Genomic DNA, 13,066 nt, shown 5'->3' with positions numbered 1-13,066 from the left:
AGGTGATCCACCTGCTTCAGCCTCCCAAAGTGCTGGGATTACCTGTGAGCCACCACACCTGACTAAGGTTTTGTTAATCTAGAAACTCAAGCCCTTTAATTCTGGGAAATTTTGCTAAATTTTTCAGTAATACTTTTTCCCCTCCATTTTTTCTCTTCTGTCCTTCTGTAGCTTCTATTATTTATATATTAGATCTACTGAACTGTTCTTTTATTTACCTTTAATCATTTTTTTCATCTTGTATTTTAAACTGCTTTTTGCAAGATTTCTCCAACTTTATCTTCCAACCATTCAACTGAGGTTTTCATGTTTATATTTTTAATTTCCAAGATTTCTTTCTTGTCCTCTGAATATTCCTTTCTTCTGTTTGTGTGTGTATGTATGTGTGTGTGTGTGGTGTTGTTGTTGTTTTTAGACGGAGTCTTCCTCTGTCGCCTAGGCTGGAGTGCAATGGCGCGATCTGGGCTCACTGCAACCTCTGTCTCCTGAGTTCAAGCAATCCTCCTGTCTCAGCCTCCCAAGTAGCTGGGGTTACAGGCTCCCACCACCATGCCCAGCTAATTTTTGTATTTTTAGTAGAGACGGGGTTTCGCCATGTTGACCAGGCTGGTTTCGAACTCCTGACCTCAGGTGATCCACCCTCCTTGGCCTCCCAAAGTGCTGGGATTACAGGTGTGAGCCACTGCACCCAGCCTGAATATTCCTTTTAAAAGAGTGTCCTGTCTATATTTCATGAATATGGTATCTTATCTCTCCAAGGATATTAATTATAGTGGGTTTTGGGTAAAATTTTCTTCTCTTTACCTAGTATTTGTTTCTTTCCAATTGCTTCTCTTTTTGTTTTTCTTTTTAAGATAGGCTCTTGCTCTATTGCCCAGGCTGGAGTGCAGTGACACGATCACAGCTCCTGGACTCAAGTAATCCTCCCACCTCAGCCTCCCAAGTATCCGGTACTACAGGCGTGTACCACCACACTTGGCTAATTTTTTATTTTTGTTTTTTTTACTCTTTGTAGAGATAGGGGTCTCACTTTTTGTCCAGGCTCGTCTCAAACTACTGGGATCAAGCAATCCTCCTGCCTCAGCCTCCAAAGCTGAGATTACAGGTGTGAGCCACCATGCCCAGTTCTGTATATGCCATAATTTCTTTATCTACACATCTGTCAATGGACATTTAGATTATTTCTACCTTTAGGCTATCATGGATGTTGCTGCTATGAACTTTCGTGTACAAGTTTTGGTTTGAATAGCTGTTTTAAATTTCTTAGGGTATATAACTAGGAGTGAAACCGTTGAGTCATATACTAATTCTATATTTAACTTTTTTCTGTCACCCAGGCTGGCGTGCAGTAGCGTGATCTCAGCTCACTGCAACCTCCGCCTCCCTGGTTCAAGCAATTCTCTTGCCTCAGCCTCCCGAGTAGCTGGGATTACAGGCGCATACCACCACACCTGGCTAATTTTTTTTTTCTTTTTTTTGTATTTTTATTTTTATTTTATTTTATTTTATTTATTTATTTTTTTTGAGACGGAGTCTCACGCTGTTGCCCAGGCTGGAGTGCAGTGGCGCGATCTCGGCTCACTGCAAGCTCCGCCTCCCGGGTTCCCGCCATTCTCCTGCCTCAGCCTCCTGAGTAGCTGGGACTACAGGCGCCCGCCACCGCGCCCGGCTAATTTTTTGTATTTTTAGTAGAGACGGGGTTTCACTGTGGTCTCGATCTCCTGACCTTGTGATCCGCCCGCCTCGGCCTCCCAAAGTGCTGGGATTACAGGCTTGAGCCACCGCGCCCGGCCTTTTTTGTATTTTTAGTAGAGATGGGGTTTCACCATGTTGGCCAGACTGGTTTCAATCTTCTGACCTCAGGCAATCCGCCCATCTCGGCCTCCCAAAGTGCTGGGATTACAGGTGTGAGCCACTGTGCCCGGCCTCTGTATTTAACTATTTGAAGAACTGGTAAACTGCTTTCCATGGCAGCTGCACCATTTTTCATTTCCACTAGCAATGTACAAGGGTTCCAATTTCTCTACACCCTCACCGACAATTGCTAGTTTTCCCTTTTTTGATTACAGCCATCCTAGTGGATGTGAAGTGGTATCTCATCCATGGCTTTGATTGCATTTCCTAATGACTAATGATGTTGAGCATCTTTTTGTGTGCTTAGTGGCCTTTTGTGTATCTTCTTTGGAGAAATATCTATTGAAGTCCTTTGTCCCTAACTCCTGCTTTGTTAAAGGGTCAACTGTAATTGCAAAATCCAATGTCATGAAGCTCTTGCCCTATGGTTTATTCTAAATCTTTCTTAGTTTTAGGTCTGACATTTAGGTCTTTTATCCATTTTGAGTTAATTTTTCTATATATGGTGTTAGGTAAGAGTTCAACTTCATTCTTTCACATGTAAATATGCGGTTATCCCAATACCATTTGTTGAAAAGACAGGTTTTTTTTGTTTGTTTTTTTTTTTTTTTTTTGGAGACAGAGTCTCGCTCTGTCACCCAGTCTGGAGTGTGGTGGTGTGATCTTAGCTCACTGCAACCTCTGCCTCCTGGGTTCAAGCAATTCTCCTGCCTCAGCCTCCCGAGTAGCTGGGATTTACAGGCTCATGCCACCATGTCTGGCTAATTTTTGTATTTTTAGTAGAGACAGTGTTTCTTCATGTTGGCAAGAGTGGTCTCAAACTCCTGACCTCAGGTGATCCGCCCACCTAGGCCTCCCAAAGTGCTGGGATTACTGGAGTGAGCCACTGAGCCCGGCTCTGACTCTGTAGATCACTTTGGTTAGTATTCACATCTTAACAATATTAACTCTTCCAATTCATGAACCGGGATGTGTTTCCATACATTTTGTCTTCTTTAATTTCTTTCAGCAATGTTGTATAGTTTTCATTGTACAAGTCTTTCACCTCCTTGGTTGAATTAATTCCTAAGTATTTTATTCTGTGCGATGCTATTGTAGATGTAATTGTTTTTATGTTTTGTGGGTTTTTTTCCTTTGTTTGTTTGTTTGTTTTTTGAGAAGGAGTCTCACTCTGTCACCCAGGCTGGAGGGCAGTGGCATGATCTCTGCCCACTGCAGCCTCCGCCTCCCAGGTTCAAGTGATTCTCCTGCTTCAGCCTCCCAAGTAGCTGGGACTACAGGCATGGGCCACAACACCCGACTAATTTTTGTATTTCTTTTTTAGTAGAGTCGAGGTTTCACCATGTTGGCTAGGCTGGTCTCGAACTCCTGACCTCAAGTGATCTGCCCGCCTTGGCTTCCCAAAGTGCTGGGATTACAGAGGTGAGCCACCACATCCGGCCAATGTAATTGTTTTTGTAATTTCCTTTTGACATTGCTCATTTTTAATGTATAGAAGTGCAACCAATGTTTGTGTGAGTCTAATGCCTTTTTTTTTTTTTTTTTTTTTTTTTTAATTTAGAGACGGGTCTCACTATGTTGCCCAGGCTGGAGTGCAGTGACTGTTCACAGGTGTGACACCACTGCTGATCAGCACAGGAGTTTTGACCTGCTCCATTTCCAACCTGGGCAGGTTCAACCCTCCTTAGGCAACCTGCTGGTCCCTCGCTCCTGGAAGTTCAGCATATTGTTGTTGAACTTAGGGCAGACACCCAATCAGCATAGTGCACTACAACCCAGGACTTCTGGGCTCAAGCAATCCTTCTGCCTGAGCCTCCTGAATAGCTGTGACTACAGATGCACACCACCATATCCGGCTCTAATGCCTTTTAAAACTGACATTCAGGCAGGGCACAGTGGCTCACGCCTGTAATCCCAGCACTTTGGGAGGCCGAGGTCAGGAGTTTGAAACCAGCCTGACCAACATGGTGAAACCCTGTCTCTACTAAAAATACAAAATTAGCCGGGCGTGGTGGCGGGTGAGTGTAATCCCAGCTACTTGGGAGGCTGAGGCAGGAGAATCACTTGAACCCCAAAGGTGGATGTTGCAGAGAGCAGAGATCGCGCCATTGCACTCCAGCTTGGGCAACAAGACCAAAACTCCATCTCAAAAAAATTAAAAATAAAATAAAATAAAACTGATTTTCAGTCAGTATGCTTGTTTTTAACCTCTACCTTTATCCCAGATGTATTATACCTGTTGCCACCAATTCCTGAGGGGGCCACCTGAAGTTGTCTCACAGCTCACTGGTGTTCTGTTCATCTGTGGGTTTTGGGTTTTTATCAGTCTTTTTTCATTTTTCCAGTATTTTAAAAAATAGAGACAGGGTCTCGCTATGTTGCCTAGGCTGGTCTCAAATTCCCGGGCTCAACTGATCTTCCAGCCTCAGCCTCCCAAGTAGCTGGGATTATAGGTGCACATCACTGTGCCTAGCTCTATAAATTTTTATACTTTCTACTGTTATGTCTTCAAGTTCCTAATATTCTCTTCTGTAGTATCTAGTCTGCTGTTAGTCCCACCCACTGTACTTTTCATCTCAGACATTCCAGATTTCATTTCTGGAGGACAGACTTTGGGCATTTGTATTTTTATTTTTTTAATTAATTTTTTTTTTGTTTTGTTTTGAGATAGAGTCTCTCTCTGTCACCCAGACTTGAGTAGAGTGAAATGATCTTGGCTCACTGCAACCTCCACCTCACTGTTTCAAGTGATTCTCGTGCGTCAGCCTCCTGAGTAGCTGGAATTACAGGCGTGTGCCACCACGCCTGGCTAATTTTTATATTTTTAGTAGAGACGGGGTTTCACCATGTTGGTTGACCAGCCTGGTCTTGAACTCCTGACCTTGTGATCCGCCCGCCTCGGCCTCCCAAAATGCTGGGATTACAGGCATGAGCCACCACTCCTGTGTGAAAGAGGCAGTTTCTAAACTAGTCCAGGTTACAAAGCAAGATGCCCTTATGGCTTGGCCAATTCAGTGGTGCCAGAGGGGTCTAGCCCACTGAACTTTTGCCACGCCCAATAGACAGTCTCCCTGGAGGCCTCTGGGGTGTTGAAACAAGACTATATTTCAACAGATAATTGTTTTTCTTCCAGGAAACATCTCCTAACTTGTTCCTGAAATTTAAGGTAAATATCTGGGATATAAAGTTACCATAGGATGGGCGCACGACTCACGCCTGTAGTCTCAGCACTTTGGGAGGCTGAGGCGGGTGGATCACTTGAGGTCAGGAATTTTAGACCAGCCTGGCCAACATGGTGAAACCCCATCTCTACTAAAAATACATAAATTAGCTGGGCATGGTGGCAGGTGCCTGTATTCCCAGCTACTTGGGAGGCTGAGGAGGGAGAATCACTTAAACCCAGGAGGGGGAGGTTGCAGTGAGCTGAAATTGTGCCATTGCATTCCAGCCTGAGTGACAGAGTAAGACTCCATCTCAGTACACACATACACAAAACCAAGTTACCATACACACACACACAACCAAGTTACCATGGGCTGGCCACAGTGGCTCACACCTATAATCAATCCCAGCACTTTGAGAGGCCAAGGTGAGTAGATCGCTTGAGCACGGGAGTTTGAGAACAGTCTGGGAGACATGGTGAAACTCTCTCTTTACAAAAAATAAAAAAGCTAGCCAGGCGTCGTGATGTGTGCCTGTAGTCCCACCTCCTGGGAGGCTGAGGTAAAAGGATCGCTTGAACCGAGGAATTAGAGGCTGCAATGAGCTATGATGGTGCCACTGCATTGCAGACTGGGCAACAGAGCAAGACCCTGTGTCAAAAAGGAAAGAAAGAAAGAAAGAAAGAAAGAAAGAAAGACAGTTGGCCAGCCATGGGCTCCTTTATCCTATTTCCCATGCACCAGAAACAGCTGGCCTTGTGGAGCAATGAACTGGTGTACCAAAAACAGATCTAGCCAGTATCCACGAGACCACACCTGTGAGGCTGCAACGCTCCCTTGCTGATAGTGATATGTGATCCTCACGGTGACTGAATTGCAGCGCCAAGTCTTCCTCAGTCAATAGAGAGGTCCAGAAACCAAGGGCTGCAGTTGAGGGGGGCAGTGGGGAGTAGCTGTCACTATTATTTTTCTCTCTAAAGATTTTTGCTGGCCGGGTACAGTGGCTCATGCCTGTAATCCCAGCACTTTGGGAGGTGGAAGCAGCTGGATCACTTGAGGTCAGGAGTTTGAGACCAGTCTTGCCAACATGGTGAAACCCTGTCTCTACCAAAAATACAAAAATTAGCCAGGCATGGTGGTGGGCGCCTATAATCCCAGCTACTCAGGAGGCTGAGGCAGGAGAATTGCATGAACCTGGGAGGTTTCAGTGAGCTGAGATCGCGCCACTGCACTCCAGCCTGGGCGACAAGAGCAAAACTCCATCTCAAAAAAAAAAAAAAGATATTTGCTTTCCACGCCCCAAGTCACTCATGCTCTGTGGCTTAACTGCCCAAGGGCAAGGTTCTTGCCAGGGAACTCAATAAGAGTTCTACCTGGTTATTTAGACTCCTCCTGCCACCAGGGCAAAAGGTCTCCCCATGCTGGCTGTGATCCCCCTGATTATGAAGGGAATTATGACCTGGGTGGAGTAGAGACGGGAGGAGGGTGAGCTCCTCAACGGCCCTCACACCACCACACCCAACGACAAAAATCGGCAGAAAACCATCACTATCTACATGAATGTTCTAATTTTTTTCGCTCACTATTGGTGGTAGTTAAATTTACCAATTTGCTCAAAGTTTCAAGATGATAAGAAATAACCCTTGGCTCGGCCGGGCACAGTGGCTCACGCCTGTAATGCCCTCCTAGCACTTTGGGAGGCTGAGGCGGGTGGATCACCTGAGGCCAGGAGTTCGTGACCAGCCTGGCCAACATGGTGAAACCCTGTCTCTACTAAAAATACAAAAAATTAGCCGGGTGTGGTGGTGGGCGCCTGTAATCCCAGCTACTAGGGAAGCTGAGGTAAGAGAATTTCTTGAACCCAGGAGGCGGAGGCTGCAGTGAGTTAAGACCGCACCATTGTACTCCAGCCTAGGCAACAAGAACAAAACTCCATCTCAAAAAAAAAAAAAAAAAAAAGACCGGTTGTGGTGGCTCAAGCCTGTAATTCCAGCACTTTGGGAGGCCGAGACCGGCGGATCACGAGGTCAGGAGATCGAGACCATCCTGGCTAACACGGTGAAACCCCGTCTCTACTAAAAATACAAAAAAAAAAAAAAAAAAAAAGCCGGGCGAGGTGGCGGGCGCCTGTAGTCCCAGCTACTTGGGAGGCTGAGGCAGGAGAACGGCGTGAACCCGGGAGGCGGAGCTGATAGTGAGCAGAGATCACACCACTGCACTCCAGCCTGGGTGACAGAGCGAGACTCCGTCTCAAAAACAAAAAAACAAACAAACAAAAAATGCCAAGTGTGGTGGCTCACACCTGTCCCAGCACTTTGGGAGGCCGAGGTGGGCCAATAATGAGGTCAGGAGATCAAGACCATCCTGGCTAACGTGGTGAAATCCCGTCTCAACTAAAAATACAAAAAATTAGCCGGGCGTGGTGGTGGCCACCTGTGGTCCCAGCTACTCAGGAGGCTGAGGCAGGAGAATCACTTGAAGCCGGGAGGTGGAGGTTGCAGTGAGCCGAGATTGCGCCACTGCACTCCAACCTGGGCAACAGAGCAAGACTCCATCTCGAAAAGAAAAGAAAAAAGAGAAAAGAGAAAAGGAAGAAAAAGAAAATAAAAGAAAAGAGAAATAACCCTTGGCTAATGAGAAGCTAGAGGAGGCATGGGCAGCACTTGGAAATTGTGAACTCTGCAATTCAGAAGGAATGTTTAGTAGGCTGAGATACCCCATCTGCATATCTGGATGTAATGGTATTGCCTTCTTTTTTTTGTTTTGAAGGGGGAGGTGAGGGGGATAGAGTTTGGTTCTGTCACCCAGGCTGGAGCTACGCAATCTTGGCTCACTGCACCTCCGCCTTCCAGATTCAAGCAATTCTTGTGCCTCAGCCGTCTGAGGAGCTGGGATTACAGGTATGCGCCATCACACCCAGCTGATTTTTGTATTTTTGTATTTATTTATTTATTTTGAGATGGAGTTTTGCTCTTGTTGCCCAAGTTGGAGTGCAATGGTGCAATCTCAGCTCACTGCAACCTTCAACTTCTGAATTCAGGCCCTCTGCCTCAGCCTCCTGAGTAGCTAGGTGCACGACACCATGCCCAGCTAAATTTGTGTATTTTTAGTAGAAACGGGGTTTCACCATGTTAGCCAAGCTGGTCTCCATATCCTGACCTCAGGTGATCCACCCGCCTCGGCCTCCCAAAGTGCTGGGATTACAGGCATGAGCCACTGTGCCTGGTCTGGTATTGCCTTTTCTTAGGGATGTTGAAATACATGTGGCTGTGATAACTGGAGAAAAGGAACAAAGACAAAGTACACATTGGGTGCCCAGGGTTTACTTCTGGGACTGCTTCTAGTCTCTCTCTACATGCTGTACCTAAGCAACCAGTCCCATGGGTCTAAGCGATGACTCCTAAACCTACATTTCCAGCTCTGGCCTGGCCTGGAAATCCAGTCTATACATCCACCTGCCTGCTTATCAACCCACTGGATGCCGCACAAGGATCTCAAATCAACATGTCCAAAACAAAGCTACTGATTTCTACCTATCAGCACCACCTAACCCAGCAGTCCCCAACCGTTTTGGCACCAGGGAGCAGGAAGATAATTTTTCCACTAACCAGCGGGTGGGGGTTGGGGGGATGATTTCTGGGATGATTTGAGCACATTAAGTTTATTGTGCACTTTTTTTTTTTTTTTTGAGACAGAGTCTCACTCTATCACCCAGGCTGGAGTGCAGTGGCCGGATCTCAGCCCACTGCAAGCTCCGCCTCCCGAGTTTATGCCATTCTCCTGCCTCAGCCTCCCGAGTAGCTGGGACTATAGGCACCTGCCACCTTGCCCGGCTAGTTTTTTGTATTTTTTAGTAGAGACGGGGTTTCACCGTGTTCACCAGGATGGTCTTGATCTCCTGACCTCGTGATCCACCTGTCTCGGCCTCCCAAAGTGCTGGGATTACAGGCTTGAGCCACCGCGCCCGGCCTTTTTTTTTTTTTTTTTTTTTTTTTTTTTTTAACAGAGTCTCACTCTGTCGCCAGGCTGGAGTGCAGTGGCGCTATCTTGGCTCACTGCAACCTCCGCCTCCCGGGTTCAAGCGATTCTCCTGCCTCAGCCTCCCAAGTAGCTGGGATTACAGGCACGTGCCACCATGCCGAGATAAGTTTTGTATTTTTAGTAGAGATGAGGTTTCACCATGTTGGCCAGGATGGTCTCGATCTCATGACCTCGTGATCTACCTGCCTCGGCTCCCAAAGTGCTGGGATTACAGGCGTGAGCCACCGCGCCCAGCCTGTGCACTTTATTTCTATTATTATTATATTGTAATGTATAACAAAATAATTATACAACTCACCATCATGTAGAATTAGTGGGAGCCCTGAGCTTGTTTTCCCGCAATCAGATGGTCCCATCTGGGGGTGATGGGAGACAGTGACAGGTCATCAAGCATTAGATTCTCATAAGGAGTGCACGACCTAGATCCCTGGCATGGCAGTTCACAATAGGGTTTGTGTTCCTATGAGAATCTAATGCTGTTGCTGATCTGACAGGAGGCAGAGCTCAGGCAGTAATGGGAGCAATGGGTAGTGTGGCTGTAAATACAGATGAAGCTTTGCTCAGTCGCCCACCACTTACTTCCTGCTGCGTGGCCTGGTTCCTAACAGGCCCCAGACAGGTACTGGTCCATGGCCCAGGGGTTGGGGACCTCTGCCCTAACCTACTCCTCCTTCAGTCTCCCCTTTTCCTTTCCTTTCCTTTTTCTTTCTTTTTTTTTTTGGGGGGGGGGGTGCGGGTGCAGAGTCTCATTCTGTCACCCAGGCTGGAGTGCAATGGCGCAATCTCAGTTTACTGCAACCTCCACCTCCCAGGTTCAAGCAATTCTCCTGACTCAGCCTCCCAAGTAGCTGGGATTACAGGTGCCCGCCACCACGCCTGGCTAGTTTTTGTATTTTTAGTAGATACAGGGTTTCACTGTGTTGGCCAGGCTTTTCTCGAACTCCTGACCTCATGATCCGCTTGCCTCAGCCTCCCAAAATGCTGGGATTACAGGTGTGAGCCACCGCACCAGGCCCATTTTAATTTAATTTAAACTTAAGTAGCCACATATGATTAGTGGCTGCCGTATTGAAGAGAGTAGCTCTAGATTTTTGCTTTGGGCAACTAGGTGGCTCATGGTGCCATTAATTGAAAAAGTGGGCTGGGTGTGGTGGCTCACGCCTGTAATCCCAGCAATTTGGGAGGTCAAAGCAGGCAGACCACCTGAGGTCAGGAGTTCGAGACCAGCCTGGCCAACATGCTAAAAATACAAAAAATTAGCTGGGCGTGGTCGCATGCATCTGTAGTCCCAGATACTCGGGAGGCTGAGGTGGGAGGATCACTCGAGCACCAGGAAGTGGAGGTTGCAGTGAGCTAAGATCGTGCCACTGTACTCCAGCCTGGGTGATAGAGTAAGACCCTGTCTCAAAAAGAAAAAAAAAAGAGAGAGAGAGAGAGAGAGCAGACTGCCAGCCACCAGCCTGGACAACATAGTGAGACCCCTTCTCTACAAAAAAATAAAAAATTAGTCAGGCATGGTGGTGTGTGCTTGTAGTCTGAGCTACTCTGGAGACTTAGGTGGGAGGATTACTTGAGCTGGAGAGGTTGAGGCTACAGTGAGCTACGACTGTGCTACTGCCCTCCAACCTGGGCAGCAAAGCAAGACCTTGTCTCAAAAAAAAAAAAAAAAAAAAAAAAGAGGCCGGGCATGGTGACTCACATCTGTAATCCTAGCACTTTGGGAGGCCAAGGCGGGTGGATCACTTGAGGTCAGGACTTCAAGACCAGCCTGGCCAACATGGTGAAACCTCATCTCTACTAAAAATACAAAAATTAGCTGGACATGGTGGCACGCGCCTGTAATCCCAACTACTTGGGAGGCTGAGGCAGGAGAATCGCTTGAACCTGGGAGGTGGAGGCTGAGGTGAGTGGATCACTTGAGCCCAGGAGGTCCAGACCAGCCTGGGCAATATAGTGAGACCCAGTCTCTACAAAAAATTTTGAAAAATTCGCCAGGCATGGTGGCACACAGCTGTAGTCCCAGCTACTTGGGAGGCTGAGGTGGGAGGATCCACTTGAGTCCAGAAGGTTGAGGCTGCAGTGAGCCATGATTGTGTCACTGCACTCCATCCTGGGCGATAAAGCGAGACCCTGTCTCAAAAAAAAAAAGTCATTGTTTTAAAAATGGTGACCGTCAGGCCTCTGAGCCCAAGTCAAGCCATCGCATCCCCTGTGACTTGCACGTATACGCCCAGATGGCCTGAAGTAACCGAAGAATCACAAAGAAGTGAAAATGTCCTGCCCCGCCTTAACCGATGACATTCCACCACAAAAGAAGTGAAAATGGCTGGTCCTTGCCTTAAGTGATGACATTACCTTGTGAAAGTCCTTTTCCTAGCTCATCCTGACTTAAAAAGCTCCCCCATTGAGCACCTTGTGACTCCCACTCCTGCCCGCCAGAGAACAACCCCCCTTTGACTGTAATTTTCCTTTACCTACCCAAATCCTATAAAACGGCCCCACCCTTACCTCCCTTCGCTGACTCTTTTCGGACTCAGCCTGCCTGCACCCAGGTGATTAAAAGCTTTATTGCTCACACAAAGCCTGTTTGGTGGTCTCTTCACACGGACGGACGTGCATGACAGTGACCAACCCAATCTAAAGTACCCAACAAGTCACCAGGCATTGTGGCTCATGCCTGTAATCCCAGCACTTTGGAAGGCCAAGGTGGGAGGCTCACTTGAGGCCAGGAGTTTGAGACCACCTTGGCCAACATGGTGAAACCCTGTCTCTACTAAAAATACAAAAACTGGCTGTGCGCGGTGGCTCATGCCTATAATCCCAGCACTTTGGGAGACTGAGACGGGCAGATCACGAGGTCAGGAGATCGAGACCATCCTGGCTAACACGGTGAAACTCCGTCTCTACTAAAAATACAAAAAAATTAGCCGGGTGTGGTGGCAGGTGCCTGTAGTCCCAGCTACTTGGGAGGCTGAGGCAGGAGAATGGCGTGAACCCTGGAGGCAAAGCTTGCAGTGAGCCGAGATCGCGCCACTGCACTCCAGCCTGGGCGACAGGGTGAGACTCCACCTCAAAAAAGAAAAAATAACAATAATAATAATACAAAAAGTATCCGGGGGTGGTGGCAGCTGCCTGTAATCTCAGCTACTCGGGAGACTGAGGCATGAGAATTGCTTAAACCCAGGAGGCAGAGGTTGCAGTGAGCCGAGATCGTGCCACTGAACTCCAGCCTGGGCAATAGAGTGAGACTCCATCTCAGAAAGATAAAGTTAAATTTAAAAATTTTAAAAGTACCCAAAAAGTCTTTTCCAAGACCTGATTTTAATTCTCTGCATAGGATTTATCACTAACTGGTGATTCTTTAATTTGTGTATTGTTTGCTTCCCCCTACTAGAATGTAAGCTCTACAAGAATATTTTGTTTGATTGCTTCGCTGCCGTATTCTATTCCCAGTGTCTAGAACGTGCCTGAAACCTAGCAGACACTCAGTGTTTGTTAAATGAATAATCGAATACTAGTCCACCTACTAGGAGGGTTAAAGGCAGGGTTTCTAAAGTTGGAAGACCCAGAATGGAATCCTGGGCCATACTCGTGTGATCTGCCGCAAGTTGTCCAACCTAAGGGTGTAAAATGGGGATTCCATCTCTGTGATAGGCGGAGCGAATGAAATGACAGTTATAAAGCACTCCCTTAGCTCCGTGGCTCAGGAATTAGAGCACTGGTCTAGTAAAGCATTCTTGCTCCCTCTCCCTCTCTCCCTTAAGCGCTCTCTTCTTTCCCCCTCCTGCTCAGCCCCTCACATGGCCACTTCTCTTCGGCTTTGCATGACACTCTAGAGTCTAGAATAAGCCTTTGAAATTTGCCGGGAATTAACGTCATCAGTCGGGAGGCCCACAGCTACGCACGCGCGGGGCACCTCCTCTGTCTCGCGCGCTAACTTTGCAGCCCCGCCAGCCAATCAGAGTTAGCGTCAGAGAACGAGTGCCGAGGACTCACCAATCGGAACTAGG

The sequence above is a fragment of the Macaca thibetana genome, chromosome 3 (assembly GCF_024542745.1).
Source record: "Macaca thibetana thibetana isolate TM-01 chromosome 3, ASM2454274v1, whole genome shotgun sequence".
Lineage (NCBI taxonomy): Eukaryota > Metazoa > Chordata > Mammalia > Primates > Cercopithecidae > Macaca > Macaca thibetana.
The sequence above is the reverse complement of the archived record's forward strand: the minus strand, read 5'-3'. Positions refer to the sequence as shown.